Source organism: Musca domestica, unplaced genomic scaffold (genome assembly GCF_030504385.1).
Source record: "Musca domestica strain aabys unplaced genomic scaffold, Musca_domestica.polishedcontigs.V.1.1 1, whole genome shotgun sequence".
NCBI lineage: Eukaryota > Metazoa > Arthropoda > Insecta > Diptera > Muscidae > Musca > Musca domestica.
This window is the reverse complement of record NW_026712114.1, coordinates 22,361,538-22,376,039: the sequence shown is the minus strand read 5'-3', so window position 1 is coordinate 22,376,039 and position 14,502 is coordinate 22,361,538. Positions and strand designations below refer to the sequence as shown.

Genomic DNA, 14,502 nt, shown 5'->3' with positions numbered 1-14,502 from the left:
GCTGGCTGTCAAACACCAAGAGAATTTCTCCTAAGGTGAACGATATATGAGAGAGAGGGATGGGCGGGAATGGAAATTATCAGTTTCAGGGCTTAATATTGGAAATTGAGTAAAATATCATTTTATTTTTTTGACCTCAAACGTTTGCCTCATCATTCATTTGAAGTAGAAAAGTATCAAAAAATGGAAACTTCCATTACAGACCCTCGTTAAAACCCCCGCAGAGTTTACCAATCCACAACCCTACCTTGCCATACTTTCCAAATATAATGTCACAATGTCTCATTGACACATACAAATGTCTACACATTCAGACATCATCATGTCCATGTGTGTGTGTGTGAGTTCAGGCAAAAATTTCCATACACGCAAATGTTGTTATAATTCTTTTCGCTGTATGTGTGGGTGTGTATATGTTGTGTGACCTTCCATCTACAACAATGACAACAGCAACAAATTTGCTCTAGAGAAGAAAAAATTAAATTGAAACAACAAAAGGATTCAATTGTAACACAAATTGTTAACACGCCAACAACAACAACAACACAAGCCATACAAACGATGAACGAGGATAACATTATCCCTACACTTTTAGAATTTCTATAAGCGTTCTATATATGCATATGTATCTCAAGGATGTAATCTATTCAAATGGAAAATCTTTAAATTATCCTAATGCCAAATGAAAAATTTTTGGGGAATCGGGGGGAGGGCGGAAGGGAATTCCGAAGAAAGGACACTTTTTTTGTGAAATAACTTGTAATCTTGTTAAGCATGTTTGTGTTAAATGTATTATCGTATCCAATGTAAAAATAAATTCAATTATAATTAATTAAATTGTAATCTTTGTAATTTGTATTTTTTCAGTGCGGGCCGTGCGAGTGTGTGAGTGAGTGCGTGCATGCCAAGGACTTGGAGATTATTTATGGATTAGAGACAATTTGATGTGGTGAGTAAAAAATGCATTCATAATATTTGAATTTTATTATTACGAAGAGAAGCTTGACTTGAAAAAAACATATATGTAGTGGAATACACAACTTGTTACAAATTTTACGTTTTAATTAAATTATGCCAATGTGCCAACATCTTACATTTGTTGTAAAGATTTTATGCTGAAAATTATGAATATATTTTCAACAATATAATTTGTAAAGCCTTAGCTATACCATGGAGGTTATGCCAAATTTCTCATTTCGTATTTAAGTCTAATCAAAGAATATATTATTCTCGGTCTGCGTAAAATTCTCACTTCTGGCTCAATTAACTTTGAATATCGGGATGGTCACATCTTTTTGTCGATCTGGGTTGTGACGAAACTAGGGTGAAAACGAATTGTAAAAGGAAAATAAAATAATGCGCAGAGTTGGCTATATCGGTCCACAATATAATTGACATATTTGTAAATGGAATATTTTTAATTTCAGTATTTAAAGTTCGTAATTTGTAGTACAGCCTCTGGCAGAAAACTGTTCATATAGGCTGGCGTTTTTCTATAGCTTCCATATGACAGTAACTTGCGTTATTTGATATCTCGATATAATTGCCTGAAATTCAATATTCATAATACAAAACGTCTCGCTCTGAAAGAAAATATTGTGGATCAATCTACGTTTATTACGTCACCCCATTATATTTGGAGTTTGGTGATTTTAGTCATATTTTTCGTTGGACTAATTGTCTATTTTGTGTGTTGGGGGTATTATAAGTTTGATTGGGCCAAAAAATATGTAACACCTCGAAATATTGGTTTCCCACATGGGAAAGTATATATGGATCTTCCTAGCTCGCCGAGCTGAGTCGATCTAGCCATGTATGTCCGTCCGTCCGTTTGTCCGTCTGTCCATGTTAATTTGTAATCACTCTACAGGTCGCAATTAAGGTCCGATCTTTACGAAATTTAGAATGTAGGTGGGGCTTGGACCAGAATAGAACTCTATTTCTTTTGGAGATGATCGCCAAATGTTTAGGGGTTTAAATTGACCAAATACTGAAAAAATGTCGTATTTTGCAGTAGCTATACAGGTCGCAATTATAGACCAATCGACGCGAAATTTCGCATGTAGATAGAGTTTAGGGCGAGGAAGAAGCCTACTAATTTGGGTGGTCATCGGATAATATTTAGCGGGTAAAATAGACCATATCTTTTGTGTTGAAAAAAAAATCAAAATTTTTCATTAAACCGTGAATATTTTAAATCCCGGCGAAATCACAAAGCCATCACAAGGTTACTTCTGATCTTTACATTGATGTTAACATCGAACAAAACGGATAAATAGCAAAATATGTGCGATATATATGTCTATCAAAGAAGATATGCTTGAAAAATCTCTTATATGTCGAGAACGGCTGAACTGATTTCGACAGTTCTCATTAATTCAGAATGGCCTCTTGGCAGGAAAGGAAAAACGTCTAAAAAACGCATACAAATATCTCTCTAAAGACGAAAATATTGATTTTGTAAAATTTTCTCATATTTTTTCAATTTTGTCATATTTTTGGCATATTTTCATTTTGAATTAAACATTTGGAAATATTTCTACAGCTAACAAAACTAAGTAGTTAGGATATCAGGATATTCTATGCAGATCTCATTTATGGCCCGATCCTTACGAAATTTTGCATGGGGATAACATGAGGGTCAGAATAGAAGCCTACTCTTTTTGGAGATGATCGCCATATATTTAGGGGTTGAAATGGACCAAAAAACTGCAAAATTGTCGGCAGGTCGTAATTATCGCCCGATCCTCACGCACATTTGAATGGGGGTTACCGGACAATGCAAAAGCCAAGCAATTTCGGATGGTCATCCAAAAATATTCAATGTGTGAAGGAGTTTGCCAACTTTTATAGACAAAATACGAAAATGTCCATTCCAGTGACTTTTTGGAGAATTCACAAATACAGGAAAGACACACTTCCGACTATTTCGTTAACGTCAGTCAAATGTCTGTATCTCATATAGATGCGTTTCAGTCAAAAACCAATAATAAATGTTAATCTTTTGCCACTTCTGAGAGATTATAGGTCTTTGGGAAATATTGGTTCCAGATCTAGGAAGACCATTTACGTGCAACATCTTCCAATAAATTGGAAATGAGCAAATTAGTTAATGTTGCTATTATTCGAAAATTAGAGAACGAAATCTGATGGTTTTCTTTTATTATTTGTCACAATATCTTGTGGAATTCTTTCGAGTATCTCGCCTATATAAACTGTATCGTTTATTATAGTGTTGTAGGGTATTCAACAGTCGGCCCCGCTCGACTGTAGCCTTTGCTTACTTGTTTTTAAATAACAACTGGTACATCGAAATCAAAAAAAAAAAATAAATAAAAATAAAAAAATAAATAATAATAATAATAATGTAAAACTCTCTTAGGGTGGTAGTTGCCGATGTAGGTCCGCGATTTGAAGTAGTCCTCATTTTATTATATGACTATAATAAAACATATATTATTTGAACGTGCCTCATCGATATAACGGTTAAGAATCCTAGGTCTCTTTGGATCAAATCCGTTTCTCGACATTTGTAGTCGATCTAGCGGCATCCGACCGTCTGCCTGTTTGTCTAGCTGATTCGCTCGAAAGGAGTTTCGCATTTGGTCCAAACTTGGTACATCGTAATATAATTATCAAACTGACATCGGGTTCGCAGATGGACAATATTGGTCAACTCTTTCTGGTTCCTCCACCAAAAAAGAACAAAGAAGAAATTAACTTTCCTCAAAGTATTATCTACAGGGAGAGATGAAAAAATTGCAACTAACAACAGACTACTGTCATCTCCAAGCCACTCGTCCGACAGCTGTTAAAATTATTCCGGTGACAACTCATTGTATTGTTTACAAGCTTTTTTTGGTGAGAATTTTCCCGAAAAAAAAAGTTATCCGTGATGAAATTCAAGCGTGATAGTGCGACTTCTTTATATTTGGCTGGAAAACCACAAGTGGATATCGTTAGAGCACTTCAGCATTTAAATGTAAATAAATTTGTTTGTGTCTCGTACAATCGTTCGTTACCGTGATACTGGTAGCATAGTCCACGTCAAGGAAGTGAGCGGAAGAAAACAGAAACATCAGCAGAAATGTTTCGAAAAGTAAAGAAGCTACTTGATCGAAATCCGCGACGAAGTGGCCGAAAAATGGCTCGTGATCTAAACATATCGCAATATTCCATTCGGCAAATATTGAAAAATGAGCTCGGGGTAAATCCATTGAAATTCCAAACTTACACCGCAACAGAAATAAAATAGACTCAAAAGAGCTAAAGAGTTGCTTCGCTTGACCGAAAGTGGCCAAGAATGAGAAAACATTCGTAGTGCAGCAGTTTGTAAACAAACAAAATTATCCTGTTTACTTGCCAAAGAGGTCAGCTGAAAATGTGCACCTTCGGTTAGCCACCAGAACTCAAGCGACGGTGATGGTGGGGGCTGCCATAACAGTCGATAGTCGCTTTCCGCTCGTATTAATCGACTGTGGCATCAGAATAAATGCCGAATATAATCGCTAAAAAAAAATCTGAAGGGTGTATTAAAGCCTTGGGCACGCAAACATTTGGCCGCAAACCTTGGACATTCCAACAGGGCTCAGCACCATGGCACTCAGCACGCGCCACCCAAAAATGGTAACAAAATGAGGTTCCTCGCTTCATTTTCAGGGCACAATGGCCACCAAAATCTCCGGATACCAATCCATTGGACTATTGTGTGTGTTGTGAGTATTTTGGAAAGCAAGGTTGGCACTAAAAAATATCAAAGTGTCGATCACCTCAAGCAAGCGCTTCACCGGGAATGGGCCAAAATACCGCAGATCACCATTTGGACAGCGTGTGACAGTTTCATTGGTCGTTTGAGGGCCATAATTCGTGCCACTTCGAACATCTAAACTTATTCTAAAACTTGATGCTATTTCAGACATTATTTGCTATCATTCAATAAAATTTAATAAAAAATGTAAAAATTGTGCCGTTTGACTTTGTTGCAGTTTTTTTATCTCACCCTGTATAAATCATCTTCAAAAGATATCTTGTATCAGAAAAATGTTTGGGTGTGTGGGAATATTGAAAAGAGTTGGATGCTTATTTCGCTTTTTTTGAGTGTTTTGTTTTTAAAAATTTTGAATCCTTTGTGGGGGAGGTACCAGAAGAAATGGTCTTATATCCACCATCTTCATAAAAGATCTTCTGTTGAATGATATATATAGATGTGCCAAGTCTGAATAAAATCGAATGTTAATTTCGTGTTTTACGAGCTTCATGGATATTCAAAACTTGGAACCTTTTTGGGGGAGGTACCAGAGGTTGGCGATATATTCCATCTTCACAGTAGATTTTGTGATGGTAAAAATATATAATAGTATGTGTGAAATATGAAGGGAAGCCGATGCTTATTTCGGAATGAATAATCGTTTTGGTTATTCAAAACTTTGACACTTTGTGGAGGAGGTACCAGAAGGAGTGGACCGATATATTCCATCTGCACACCAGACATTGGCCTAATAAAAATATTGTGATGTGTGTAATTCGAAGAGAATCGGACTCTTTACATCACATTTTATAAGAGCTATAATTATTCAAATGTTCACCCTTTCTGGGGGAGGTACTTAATGGAGTTGGCCGATATTTTCCATTTTCGCACCTGAAGTAGCACTGATGCAAATATTTGGGTTTGCAAGCTTGGAGCAAAATGGGATTATCCCTTCTCTTTCTGTGCAGTAAAATATTTTTGTTTTTTGAAAATTTCGATCTTTTGTGGGTCTTTATCTCTGAAGTCGATCTAAGTTTGACAATAATATTACGATGTACTAAGTTTGGGTCAAATCTGATACTCCCTTCGAGAGTTATCGTGCACACCAAGTAGCCAGTCAGACGGACGGACGGACATCGTTGGATCGACTCCAAATGTCCTGAAACGGTCCAAAGAGACCTAGGGTCTAAAGCCGTTATTTAGATGAGGTAAGTTTTGGCCGTATCAAATGATATATACATTCTCTCGCCATATTGCTTAGGGTATAATAAGTAGGCAAAGGATATAGTGCGAGGCCAACCATGTGATACTTTGCAACACTACAATATATAAGAAAACTCCAAAGGTCAAAACTTATCTTGCTTTTTATTAGATAACGCCATACAGTCCTGGAAAATGGTTCTCTTTGGCTTGTGACCGGTGACATTTGCCCTATATGTTCGCCCTCTATTCGGGTGATAGGCACAGAAGTTGCGGTCCACTTTATCCGTTAACTATTACGCGATGGTCATCCAAAATGATAAGCTTCTGCCCTGTTCTAAACATTAACCTTATGCTGAATTCCGTTTCGATTGATCTTTAATTATGAAATCTAGTCAGAAAAATGAGAAAAATTGTTCTCACGAACCCTAAAATATTATGCCATCATATTCAAAGACATTTTTGACCCAAACCCAACTCCCATGCAGAATTTCGTGAAGATCGTATCTTAACCTGCTAGTCCATGAAAATGTTTTTGTAAAAAATCTGCGTTTATTTAATTGTTGGGCCTTACAAAGCATTTTTGTTAAAACCAAATAAAAAAATTGTCCAGAAGAACTTTAAAAAAATGTGGAAAATTTTGGTTTATTTGCTTTTTGACACACAAGAAAAATATTCCTTGATTTCCGCGATCTTTTCAATTGTTTTCCCTTTTTAATATAAAAATTCATTGCGCTCAAGTCCATGCTAAATTCAATCGCGATATACAATATTTGGAGTATCTCTGTTTTTCCTGAAAATATATTTGCTCTAAATGAAGAAATTTTAGAATATTTTTTAATTTAAATTTCCAAATGGCATGGCGGAAAATTCCTCTTCTCCTTTAAGAACACCAGAACAATACTAAGTGTATTGTTCACGATGCGATGGTGATAAACTCAACAACCATTTAAAAAGTAGACATTGTGTATCCGAAATAATAATTTATACAAAATCTTGGAAAAGGAGCTTTAATTTTGATTTATGACCAGCACCCTAAACGAATGTCAATGTCTTTATTTATCCTTCAAGGACATGAATCGCAGTTAAGAAATCCTTAAAAATAAATTGACTGGATCAAATTGTAGACAAATGCCACGATATGAAGCATTGCTTCTGCCGGTCTGTCTCAAGTACTATTTATAAATCTAGAACAAAAACAATGGCATTGCAATTCAGGAGTTTATGAGGCGTAACTGTGGCAAATAGATAAGCGTTGTAAAAAGGCGAAATTTATTTGCACTTTTTTTTTTGCAAAGATTTCTTTTAATTTTTATGAAGACGGTCGCTCTGTCTGTGTATAATTCCACCTGTCACTTGAATACACTTTTGAAGTTTGAGTCAATAATAAATAAATGCAAACAAACGATGCTAATGAAAGAAAACAAAAGTGTCTGGTCCGGCAGACAGGCAGCCAGTGTTTTCGTTTGTCTCTTTATTATGCTGATTGTCTGGCTGTGGATTTTCGACAATCATGGGGCACCGCCATTGTTGTTGTTCGAGTTGTTGTAAAATCCATAAAAATTTCCAATTTATGTTTGGCGCCCAAATATCTTAGTTAATATTTTGTCTGTTTATTTCTAGCTATTGACATTTTCTAATCAAGACAAATGATATCCACTGTGATATTTAGCATCCGATCCGGAACGACCCATATTTATTATTATAGATTCATAAGCATTTCAATAATAATAATAAAGTTTTAAGTTTTCTTTATGTATTTAGGCACATTTATGCTTGTAATACCCTTGTGGTTATCGTTGTGGTGGTGATTGTGGCTGTTTAATATTTATTTAGGCTTATTTGGGTATTTTTCCGGCGAATAATAAATTATGTAGAAAATTAGTTCGATATAGTTTTTTTGCTTCGAAAAATAATCCCAAAAATTATTATGAATGAGCCACAAGTTGTAAACTAGCCTTGGGCCAAGTCCTTTTGCATTAGGGATTTAAAAGGGAATAGGAGACAAAATGACTGACGGACGGTCTGGCTAATGGATTTTCAGAGAAATCAATTTACATAAATCCAAAGATTTAAAATGTTAATTTACTATTCTGGGGGATTATGAATTTTGGAGATATCTATTTTTCTCATAAGGTTAGTAAGGGATAGAGGTCACTAACAGAGATTAGTTCGAATAGATGAATAAATAAAACAAACAGAAAATAAGTTTCAATATTGATGATTGGAGAAAGGTAACAGAGAATTCTGTCACAATTAACTATGTATTTTAATGGCTAAGGCTCACAAGGCCCATTTTCTAAAGTTTTAATTTTACAACTTTAATGCAGTTCAGGATCTTTTCAGTTTTACAATTTATCCAAAGAAACCTTGAAGGATTTTTTCTTGAGAATAGATAAATTCTAATTAATTTTTTTTCAAAAAAAAATATTATTTTTTTTTTTTTAAATTCATAAGTTGCAGTTTTTGATAAAGAATGAAATCCAAGAAAGAATAATTTCTTTTTTTGGTTTAAGTGTGACATCAAAATGTCCTGTAAGTTTGTCTTATCTCATTGTTGGTTATATGAGATGATTATGTCGACTCGCCTTACTTGAATTAGTATTTATGCCCAATATTTTCTTTTCTAAACTAATTTAGATTTCATGAAGTTAATGCATTTTGGGTATATAGTGTCTGCGGCAATATTGCATATAAAAATACAGTAAATATTTTCGCCTTCAAAATTATTTGTTATAAAATTCTACTATAGGTCATAGAAGACGTCAAGGGTCTAAACGCCAGGAAATCATATATATTAACCAGTAAGGAACTCAGGAGGTTCCGACTATATGATACCCTACACCATTATGCATAATTAGTAGAGCTCCCGTAAAAAAAATAATTTATTTGAAGTAGATCATACCTCCTATCAACACTTGGCTGAATCCATTTCACTAAATTTAAAGAAGACATTATTATCTTTTTACCAAATTACATAGCTGCAGAGTGTAGGATAACACTTCGAGAAGGGTTATATTCAAAAATATATATTTGTGAAACGAGTTCCACAAAAAGGAAACGTACGTCCCGAAATTCAATCCATTTTGGCTGATATTAGCAATTATTTGTACAATAAACCTGAAATCTGATTAAGGATATCTATGGGAGCTATATCCAAATATAAGTCGTTCTCGACAAAATTTGGCAAAGGTATTTCTGAGGTCTATAATATTCCAAATCGGATGAAGCACATATATGGGACCTATAGCTAATGCACTTGCTTTTAGACTGAATTCGGTCGGTTATGCCAAAATGCAGGTAATTTGGATTTGCTTCTGGACTGAATTCCGTGGGGAACCAAAATTTAGATGAAAAAACTGCAACCAACTTTAGAATGTTGTCATTTTTAAGCCACTCGTCCGACAGCTGTTTAAATTATTCCAGTGACAGCTACTTATATTAATTACAAGCGTGCACAAGCATTTTCGTGAGAATTTTCCAGAAAAAAAGTTTTTCGTGATGGAATTCAAGCGTGATAGTGTGATTTCTTTATATTTGGCTAGAAAACCACAAGTGGCTATCGTTAGAGCACTCCACGATTTAAATGTGAATAATTTTTTTGTGTCTCATGCTTGTAGCGTAGCACGACGTCAAGGAAATGGACGGAAGAAAACAGCAACATCAGCTGAAATAGTTCGAAAAGTAAAGAAACGACTTGATCAAAACCCGCGTCGCAGTAGCAGAAAAATGGCTCGTGAGCTGAACATATCGCAATATTCCATTCGGCAAATATTTGAAAAATGAGCTCGAAATAAAACCAGTGAAATTCCAAAAAGTGCAAGAACTTACACCGCAACGGAAAGAAAATAGACTTAAAAGAGCTAAAGAGTTGCTTGGCCAAAAGTGGTGAACTGCCGAATTTGGTTTTCTCCGATGAGAAAACATTCGTTGTGCAGAAGTTTGTAAACAAACAAAATGAAAATGTGCGCCTGTGATGGTTCGGGCCGCCATAACACCCGATGGTCGCTCTGCGCTCGTATTTATCGACATCAGAATAAATGCGGAATGTTATCGCGAAAATATTCTGGAGGGTGTATTTAAGCCTTGGGCACGTAAACATTTTGGCCGCAGACCGTAGTCATTCGAACAGGACACAGCACCATTGCACTCAGCAAAATGAGGTTCCTCGCTTAATTTCCAGCGCACAATGGCCACCAAAATCTCCGGATACTAATCCGTTGGACTATTGTGTCTGAAGTATTTTGGAAAGCAAGGTTGACACTAAGAAATATCAAAGTGTCGATCACCTCAAGCAAGCGCTTCGCGGGAAATGAGCCAACATACCGCAAAGCAACATTCGGGCAGCATGTGACGGTTTCAATGACAGTTCGGAGGCCATAATTCATGCCAAAGGTGACCAATTTGAACAAATCTACATTTTTTCTAAAATTTGATGTTATTTCCAACATTTTTTTCTTTCATTCAAAAATAATTGAAAAAATTTACAAATTATGGCGTTTTTTACCTCACCCTGTATATATATACCTATAGTGAAATTTTATATAGAATATTTACACATTCTGCCTTAAACGATACCCTCAGTCATATGGCAACAGAGGGTATATATTATTTCACACGGCCAAAATGTGCCAAATCCGTCTCAGAACATTTTGCAGTCGACTCAGGGATGTTCATCCGTATGTCTGTCTGTCTGGCTGGTGTCTACGACAACTCTCGTTGTGAAAAAATGGATGCATCGTAACATTACTATTATCAAACTTAGATTGAGTTTAGAGATGGGCAATGAAAATAATTAGTTTTTATGCAAACTTTACAAATCCTAATATTTTTGTCAGTGTAAGGCCAGATGCGAAAATCAAAAAAAAAAAAAAAATCAAGAATGCTTCACCTCACGCTTATTTTATATTTCAGATACGAAATGGACAATACTGGTCCACTTCTTCGGAACTCCCCCATAAAGACTCAACAGTTTGAAAAATCAAAACTCTTGGCTGGCAGTATACATCTCTATAAACCTCAAAACCATTTTTTGAAATAAAGAATCAAAAAAAACCTCTTTGTAGTCTTAAATAATCAAATACTCTAAGTAAAGTTACCTTGCGATATATACTTTCAAAAGGCCATCAGATGTGTCTTCTATTTATACCCTACACCAATTTGGCACTTACGGCCGAATTGAGTCTAGAAGCTAGTATGTCAAGGTGAAGATCGGTTCAGATATAGCTATAGCTCCCATATATATTGTTCATCCGATTTGTTGTATTTGTTACCCACAGCCGTAATATGCACTCCGTAACAACGATATTCAGGGAAATATATGAAATACAGCTCAGAAATATCTTTGCCAAATTTTATCGAGATCGGTTTCGATTTGGATATAGCTCCCATATATATTTTTATCCGATTTCAAATTAATTGTGCACCAATTGGGCAAAACAAGTCCGAATGTAAAAGACACAAATGCTGCGGCATATTTAGTCCTTTGAACTTTAAATTATAATTATAATCATAGCGTTTTATGATTGAATTCTCCTATAAAAACTTTTAATTGTTATGCGGAGCTCTACTAAATCAGCAAAGTGGTGTAGGGTATCATAAAGTCGGTCCCGCCCGACTTTAAGACTTTCTTCACTGGTTTTAGCTTTACTTTAATAATCTATTTCCCTGTAATTTCGGGAAAAGAATAAATATTTGCGCACAGAGTTACAGGTGTCTCGGTTTTAATTCGACTTTAATAACTCGTCTTTCATAACTAGTAGTTCTTTCCTTATATTTTTGTAAAAACTAAATATTTGTAACTCCTTGATTGTTCTACATCCTATATAGTTGTGCCTCATATTTGTTTGATTTATTAAAATTAAATACAATATTCGTTAAATCACATCAATTGTTTCCATTATTCCTTGAACTTTGACTAATGATACATGACATTTAAGGATACCATAACTACCACAGAAACAGAAATCCTGTATGTCTATTTATATAGGTTTTCATCATAAGTATAAATTACATAATAGTATCCTTTGTTTTGGGCAAACATTTCCTTTGTCTTTTGTTTTAATCCAAATTATTTTTGTCAAATCCTCCCATCTCATCATTAATAGCAAGATTTCCTATCAATTTCAGTATTTGTATTTGCCTGACATTCGATCCATTATTCATTGTCTAACATATCAACTAAAGTCATTTATGTCTGTCCCATGTACGTCGTCGTCGTCGCCGTCTCTGTCATCTCCATCACTGCCGTCGTCATCATCATCATCGGCATCCATGTCTAAGCTGTACAAAACAGGCAATTGATTTTCATGGATCTTTGACAATGTCAGCGTTTTGTTGTATGTCTCGCTTGACTTTCCATGCCTTGCGAGAGAGAGAGAGAGAAAGCAAGAGATTTCCATGGTTATCCCATACTTGAATGAATTCTTTAAATAAGCAGAACTACATCCACACACACACCCACACTCACCGACTGGCATGGCCATTGGAAATCTGAATACAGAATGTGAAATAAAGATACAGCCATGAATATTATAAATGGTTTACAAATAATACTAACAACGCTTATCAATTTAATGCTTTACGCACTATTAACTTGTGTTGAACATCGCCATTTACGGATATACGTATGTGTCCATTATATATTTATGTCTGTATGTGTATATTATTAGGATACAATAATATCCTTTATGGAAACTATAAATCATCAGTTTTATCGCATTCATCATTATGGTGTGGCGAGGAAATGTGAATGGAACACATCGTTGATGGAAAATTATTTTGAGGAAATTGAAATAAGTTTGTGCTTATGTGTGCAATTACCATTAGGATAATCAGAATTTAAATATGAGTGAAAGCTGGAAGTGAATCGAAAGCTTATTTCGCATTTCAGCTCATTTATATGAATATTCAAAATGTTGACCCCTTGTGGGAGAGGTACTTAAAGGAGTGATCTGCTATATCCCATCTTCACATAAGATTTTTTGTTTATAAAAATATTAGGATGTGGCAAGATTTAAAAGAGTCGGATGTTACATTACGTTTACATATAAATGGGTGAATCCACTGGATTGGACTAAAATTGTCATACCCATTACTTGTACTTCAAATAAATCCTCTTACAGTAGGTTAACCCTGAAAAAAGTTCTAATGTAAACGTGGTATCAATTTCGAATTTTCGTCATGGTAACTGTTTATGGGGAGGCACTAGAAAGAGTGGTCCGCTATATTCCACCTTCACGCAAGATATTGTGTTGCTTAAATTCCTGGACGAGCGAAATTTGAAGACAAGGGGGGTTTATATCACATTTTTTAAGAGCTACGATTTTTCAAAATCTTGACCCTTTGTGAGGCAGGTATTAGAAGGGGTTGGGCGATGTTATCCATCTTCTCACCTGCTCCAGCTATGAAAAAAAATTAAAGTTTGTACCACATTTTCTGGTTTTATATGGCAATTTATTTAATGTGAAAATTCTGATCTTTTGTGAGGAATGCACAAGAAGGAATCGATCAATGTTGACCATCTTCGAACTCGATCTAAGTTTCATAGTAATATTACGATGTACTAAGTGTGGACCAAATCGAATACTCCCTTCGAGTGTCAAGTCAGCCAGACTTCAAATGTCCAGAAACAGGTTTGAAGGATTGGTTCAACGAGAACAAGGACATAAAACCATTGTTTCGATGCGGCATATTTTTGCCCCACCAAATTATATATATCCTTAATAGGCATATGGTAAGGGTATAAATAACGGATATTACCTCAAATAATGCTTTTAAAGTATCGATAAGAGGGATACACAAGTTGAATGTATGGAACAGGAGGCAAGTGCCTCCTACTTCGCCAGCGAAAAGTCCACCTCGAAATTGTAGATTCGTTTCAATGATTCGAGTTCGGACTATTTACTACTAAAAAGGCACAATTTGCCTAGTTTTACAAATACAGGGAGAGATAAAAAACCTGCAACAAAGTCAAATGCCATAATTTTTACATTTTTTTATTTATTTATTTATTTTTTTTTTTTTTTTGTATGAAAGTAAAAAATGTCGGAAATAGCATGAAATCTTAGAATAAGATAAGATTTGTTTGAATTGGTTACCTTTGGCACGAATTATAGCATTCAAACGGCCAATGAAACCGTCACACGCTGCCCGAATGTTGCTCTGCAGTATTTTGGCCTATTCCCGGCGAAGCGCTTGCTTGAGTTGATCGACACTTTGGTATTTTTTAGTGCCAACCTTGTTTTCCAAAATACTTCAGACACAATAGTTCAAGAGATTGGTTTCCGGAAATTTTGGTGGCCATTGCGCGCTGGAAATGAAGCACGGAACCTCAATTTGTAACCATTCTTGGGTGGCGCGTGCTGAGTCCTGTTGGAATGTCCAAGGTCAGCGGCCAAAATATTTGCGTGCCCAAGGCTTACACCCTCCAGAATATTTTCGCGATAGTATTCGGCGTTTATTCTGATGCCACGGTCGATTAATACGAGTGGAGAGTGACCATCAGCTGTTATGGCGGCCTACACCATCACCATGGCCGGCGCTTGAGTTCTGGT

General features: G+C 35.5%; 1 protein-coding gene across 1 annotated transcript in view; it reads left to right on the top strand.

The window, feature by feature from the left end:
* LOC131800525 (octopamine receptor beta-2R-like) overlaps positions 1-14,502 on the top strand; it is a 384,581-nt gene that overhangs the window by 245,675 nt on the left and 124,404 nt on the right. The window lies entirely within an intron of this gene.